Raw genomic sequence first — 6,765 nt, 5'->3', positions numbered from 1 at the left:
TTTGGCCCCCAGCGCTTGGGGCACTCACCTGGGATGTAGGAGATCTTGCTTCAAGACCCTGCTCCACTTAAGAGAGAGGCCTGGATCCTCAGCAGGTGTAAATGGGCAAGGTTCCACTGAAATCAGTGGCAGTGTGCTGATTTGACACCAAGGATCTGTCCGAAAGGGCTTGATTCTCTGCTCCCTTGGGCGGTCATTTACACCAGTGCAGCGTGCTCTTGCTGAAGTGTGAATTGTTTTACACCTATGTTACATTGGTGTAAAGGACAAAATAAGTTGCAGGGCAGTGGAGATTCAGGTTCGACGGGTTGAATCCTGCAGCCCGGTACTCATGAGTCATCTATGCACTGGTGCGTAAACACCACTGAACCCAGCGACGCTTTCTGTGTAAGTAAAACCTTTATATGCACAGAAGGGGTGCAGCAAGCATGATGCAAAAGTTTTTTCCATTGGAAATTTCAAAGAAACTGAAATGTGTTTTTGTTTTTTTTCCCATTTAAATTTTCCACAGAGGGAAAAACCTCCCATTTCTGTGACTAGCTCTGTTTCTTTTGCCAGAAACTGGGATTGGGCGACAGGGGATGGATCACGTGATGAGTCCCTGTTCTGTTCATTCCCTCTGGGGCACCTGCCATTGGCCACTGTCGGAAGACAGGCTACTGGGCTAGATGGACCTGTAGTCTGACCCAGTATGGCCGTTCTTATTTTCCCTTCCCTACGTGCTAGAGAACTGCTATGTCCCTGACTACACATCTGATGACAACCCGTCAACTAAATCTCTGCAGGGCTGAGCCAGGCGGAGCCCGGTGAGTCAGCGGAGTGCTCTGTTGTCTTTCACAGATGCACTTTGTAGTGTGAAAACCTTGCTGCCTATGGTACTTGCCGACAGGTGTGGAATGCGAATGAGCAAGAGGCGAGGGTGCTGAATCAATCTACAGCAAAGGGAAGATGCATCAGAGCCCCAGATTAGTTACAAGAAGGATAGGATGGAGGAGGGCAGCTCTATATATTTCCCCTAGCTTACGACTAGGGCATGCTGAGTAAAGCTGGGTGAGAAGTATTCTGATTCTGGGCGGGAAGTCCCCCGATTCTGATCTCTCTTACACTAGTTTTCCTGTAGTGTCAGACCATCCGTTTAACTGGAGTCGCTGCAGATTTACACCCATGTGTGTCAGATTAGAATCAGGCCCCAAAGGTCTAGCAGAGCTCCCCTTTCTTACCTGCTCGATTCTGCTGTCAGAAGGTTTTCAGTGGTAACTCTTCAAAGCTACTTTGCTGCCAGAGGACCTGGCTGTATTGTACCTCCTACTAAGGCATCTTCCTGGTGGAACATATATGGAGCCAAGACACAAGTGTACATGGCACAGTCAAGGATGTGTGTCACTGAAATAAAGCCAGAGGTGGCAGGTTCAAGGAGTCTAAAGGGGAGGGGTCTTGGTTACGTCCAAAGCTCCTTTGCTCCCAGATTATGGCAAGGGAGATAGAGAGAATGGCCATCTTCTCTCTTATTTTAGGACCTGATTCCCCTCTCATTTACACCAGTTTTACGTTGGTTTGATTGCATGGGGTTACTCATGATTTACCCAAGTATAATTCTACCCGCTTTGTGGAGTTACTCCTGATCTACACACCTGCATGTGAGTGGAGTGGAGAATCAGGTCTCTGTGGTAGCTCCAAACAGCACCCATGCTGTGGTATCTTCCAAGTGCACGGAGTCAGATGTATCTGTTCAGTAATCTCATTTCCAATTGCAATGGCAGAACAGCGGCTTGGGAGAGGTTTTGGGTGTAACAGGTGATTACAGGCCCGGTGTTCTGGTACAATCGGAGAGATGCCCAACAGCAAGGCACAAGCCTATTGGAATGGTAGCTGTGCAACACTCATTCAAGTAGGGCAGGTATGTTAATAATCACTTCGTTCTCACGGGATTACCTGCAACAGCCTGGAGTCCTTGCACTGCAGATCTGCATCAAGCATAGCGTGAACCAAACCAGCAGAAGCCCCTTGGTCTGTAATGCCACAGTGGGAGAGAAAAGTCGGAAACATTTGCTGTTCAGGTTAGGAATTGCTCGTGCTTGTCAGGAATTTTTCAACCCATCAAAACGTTCCCAACTGGCTCTACCCACATCTCCCGTGGAACCCCAGGGATAGTTTGGCCTGAGTAGAAACCTGAGTGAAGGCGCTCAGGAGTGAGGTGCCCAAGCTCTTCTGAAAATCCCACTAGTCATCTAGCAGCACCTTGAGGTGCCTAAATCCCTTTAACAATCTAGCCTTTGCCACCTTGGGGGATCAGGTCCAGCTTGAAACAGGAGTGGCACCAAATGTTAACATTCCAAGGAGCTGTGAGGGGACTGACTCTGCTAGAATACTTTGACTTGTAAGGGCCTGATCCAAAGCCCCAAGCAAGTCACATAAAACTAATTAAAAGTAACGCCGTCCTGCAGAGCACAGAAGTCGCGTCGGCTACAAAGAGCTGCATTTAAAAACAATTTGCATTCAATCAGCTATTTCTCTTTCTGGGAGTGTCTGATTTTTTTTTTTCCATTTCACTTAACTCATTTAGGCCCTGCTCTAGCAAAGCGCTTCAGTGTGTGCTTAATGTAAAGCATGTGGCTACTCACATTCTTTAAATTAAACTTGCACGTAAGTGCTTCTCTGGAAATTCACACCTGTGCAGCATAAGACCCATAAACCACCAATTAATCCCTAAAAGGCAGATTTATGCCTCAGGTGGCATAAATTGTCACAGCTCCATCTCTTTACAGCGGCTAAGGATCTGCTTCTAAAGCCTTAAATGGGACTTAAGACTTGCGAGGGTCGTGGGTTGGCTTTTGGTATGGGAAGGAATTCCTGCCTGCCACTGCGGGATCTTCAAGCCAGGGACTTGATGTGCCACTTGGTGCTTGCAAAGTGCCTTGCACCTTCTGGGTGCTGCTGCAATTTTAATATAATAACAATAATCACTGATGATAATAGAGAGGAGGTGTTGTAACTTGAACCCTCACTCCAGCCTGCAATGAGACCGGCACGAGAGATTAGATAGGTGGAATGAGTTTGCAGGCAATTTAATCTGGGGCCATGTTGTTCTGTCAGGTTTTTCAACGCTACGTCCTGTTGATTTCAAAGGGCAGCTCTGCTCAGCTAGTGGTGGCATGTTCCCACCCCATGAATCCTTGGCATGAGATCTCTTTTTCAAGTGGGTCTGGCCTATCTCGCCAGAGGTTTTTGGGGCCTGTTGATTGTGGTGCCCTTGGGCTCCTTTGGGGATGGGTGGTTGTTTTGTCCTGCATCTGGTTGGTGATGTTGCCTAGCATTGAGTGACAGAAGGCGGCATAGAGAGAGAGAGAGTAATATGGAGGCAAAAAGTTCTCAAGATGTTGCTCCAAAGAGGGTAATCTATACGGGTTTGCTACGTGCATCTAGCCAAGAAGACAAAGGCTTTGTCTACACAGCAATCCGAGGTGTAGATGCACCCTATCGAGCTCAAATAACATTAGTAGTGAGTCTCCAGCAGCACCGATTTCAGCAAGGGGGAGCCATCTGAGCAAGTACCCAGGGTTCCCTGTGGGCGTGTGCAGCCCATGCTGGTATGGATTTCTGAGGAAGCTAGATCAAAACTAGCTCTGGGATGTATCCTGTTTTGAATACACCTCTGACGGCAGCGTACACATGCCCAAGTGTGCCACTGATTTATTTAATTTTAAAACGAGAGAGATGCCTAGCCCAGGCTCTAGGCACCTTAACATAATTAATTATATAATGGGTACGATGCAAATTAAACCTCAGGAACATTAAAATCAGCAGTTCGACAGGAAGCCAGCCAGCCAACCACCTACCTCCTTCATCTAGGAAGCATACCCCAATTCTTTCCATAAACAGGTATCTTTTTGTAGTGTGCCTGGGAAGTAATCAAATCTGGGCTACTTCAGATAAAGTTCTGGGATCTTGGAGCTCTTCCAGTAGCACTCCCCTTTTTATCATCATGATGGTGTCTTTTTCCAGTCAGGGAAAATGATCTATGTATATTCAGGGACTGGGCATAACAAAGCTGCTGGGGAACTAATTGAACATCCAAGAGGGAAAATATGGAAGTGTCAAAAGAGAGGTGAGAAGGAGGAGGCAATTGGAGGAAGGAGAAAGTAAAAACAGAGGAGGAAAATCAAGGGGACATGTAGCGAACATCCATCTGTGACTGACCAGTCACCTTATGTCCAGAAAACATCTACAAAAACCTGTGCTCCCCCCAGCTTTCATATCCTGTTTCTTTTCCTCCTGGTGTTGGTTTGTTTTTGTCAAAGGCTGGGTCAGAATTTAACCACAGAACTAGCCCTTTCATCCCCTTTAGAAAGGATTGCTTGTCAGAACAAGAGGCCGTAGTCAAATATCCTCTCTCTCTCTCTCTCTCTCTCTGAGAAATGGGGCTTGAATAGGTTTTCATTAAGATGGTTTTCCATAGCCACTCCATTTCCCTTTGAAAAGGCTTTAGATTTCGTTTTGGATTCGTTTTCTTCCGTGTATCCTCATCAATAGATTTCCAAACGTTGGCATGGATTTTCTAGCGTGTTTGCCATGGCACTAAGCAGTCTGTGGTCTCTGTACTTGAAATCCCAAACCTTGCGCAATGGCAGGAGTACGTTTACTCTGTTGGTTTCATTGGCCCACGTATTCCATTGAAATTAATACAACATTGCAAAGAGTGGGAGAAGCCAAAGAAGCATTTCCGGGAATCGGCTTTACAGCTGTTGCCAACTGTCCTTGAATTATGACCGCTTGCCTCCTAGAACATCTTTGCACCTACCTGTCGTCATTATGGCACATTGTGCTATCCCCTTTTATATATCTTATAAACACTGCACCCCATAGACATCATTGGCAAAATTCCATTTTTCCATAAAATTTGTTTTAAATGGCTCTTTAAGCAAGAAGTCCTGGTCTATATTCTCAAAAGCGGCTAGCAATAATTTTGGGGGGTGGGCCTGGGACACCTTAAAGGGATCTGAAAGCTCTGAGCACATACCCCCCACCCCAAAAAGCAGGCCCATTATATATGGATTGGACATTGTAAATCACTAGCAAAATCTAGGTTTCTGATCTTTTCAGGATCTCGAGTCATTTTCCTTGACCTTCTCCTTCTGCTGTGTTCTTGTGAGTTGGGTGGCCAGAAAGCCCCAGATGCGGGCAGCCCATCGACTTCTATAACATGATGCCATGCCTCATGATCACAAGCGGGCAGGCCCACCATAGTACCTCAGGGTCCGGGAACTCAGGGGCATGCTGGTTATTGCCATGGCCAGAAGTTAAGGAGAACGGGGTGCCCTACTGTAAAAGTGTAGGACATAAAGTAAAGTAGCCACCCTGGAAACTCCCGGTAGCACTCTCCCTGTAATGGCCAACTAGACTCAAACAGGTTGAGTCAGTTTTCTAGCAGACTTGTCAATTGCACGAGAGGGGAGAGAGACAGACTCCGCCTCCCTTCCATCAGTGAAGAGCTGAGTTCAGTCCCTTACCTATTCATTGTGTTGCACACCCTGGGGGAAGGATGCGGAGAAGCCATTTAAAAGCTGTTCGCACCTGGCAAGCTAGGGATGTGGGGTATCCAGGAGTTCTGGCACAGGGAAGGATTCCTGGGGCTGGACAGAGGGTTATGTATAGCAGGTGAAATTCAGTCCTGTGCAGAGAGCCAGGAAAAAGCCTTTCAAACTAGTGGCACATAGTGCAAGTTCTATCCTTCTGCACTGCGGGAGTTTCAGCTGCTGTGCAAATTCATTGGCCAGTCCCCTCAGGTAGAAGATGCTATGACCTTAAGGCTGCATTTGCAGTGCAGGGAATGTCTTTCCTCCAAATGTACGGCCTCCTGGGGGGATTCCCCCATCCTCTGCGGTCCCCTTCATGGGTTTATTTACTAAACTCTATGTATGGTCTAGCTCGATGCAGAAAGAGCTGAAGTGAAACAAGTGGGATTTGAAGAACTGGTTCACTAAAAGGTTACCCACAAGCCTTACAAGAAATGACAATGTGACAGAGAGCACAGCACAAACTCTGGCTTTCTTGTCTCGGTTCAGGAACAGGCTGGGTTTTAGGCAAGATGTGGGTTTTGTTCCAGGGGGATAGATAGGATCTTGCATTTGTGTGACTAAGGACACCGGTGCTAATTAGAATATAAATTAAGAGTTTAATGAAGCAATTCGATTTTTATTGCTTTGTTTTTCCCCCCTCCTTTTCAGCAAAAGAATCTGTAGGTGATTAGCGCAGAAGCAGCAGAATCTCACGAAGGTGGAGGAAAAAACCATGGCATAGCTTCAAAAATGTCTTGCAAAATGTCAAGGAGAGCAGCTGATCAGAAAATGGTTCCCCCTCCCCCATGGAAAATTTTTCCCTTTTCACTAAAAAACTGAAATTTTCAGGCTAAAACCTGGGTGTTTTTTTTTTTAATGAAAAGTCAGAATTTTCTACCCAAAGCCAACACCATCCATAGAAAACAGTCTGTGCATTGAAATGCCAGTTTTCTATTGGAAGAACAGTGTAGACATAATTTTTACCCACCCCCTATCAGGGATAATGATACCTACCTTTTAAAGCCGTAGATCTGAAAAGCACTTCACAAAGGCAGGTTGCCATTTTACAGCTAGGGAAACTGAGGTATAGACTAAAGAAGCAACGTGCCCAGGGGTTTCACGCAAAGTCAGTGGCAGATGTGAGAACAGCACCCATGTCTCTTAGTCCTATGCCCCATTCATGGGGCCTTGCTACTTCTACAACTAGCTG

Source organism: Dermochelys coriacea, chromosome 20, assembly GCF_009764565.3.
Source record: "Dermochelys coriacea isolate rDerCor1 chromosome 20, rDerCor1.pri.v4, whole genome shotgun sequence".
Lineage (NCBI taxonomy): Eukaryota > Metazoa > Chordata > Testudines > Dermochelyidae > Dermochelys > Dermochelys coriacea.
The sequence above is the reverse complement of the archived record's forward strand: the minus strand, read 5'-3'. Positions refer to the sequence as shown.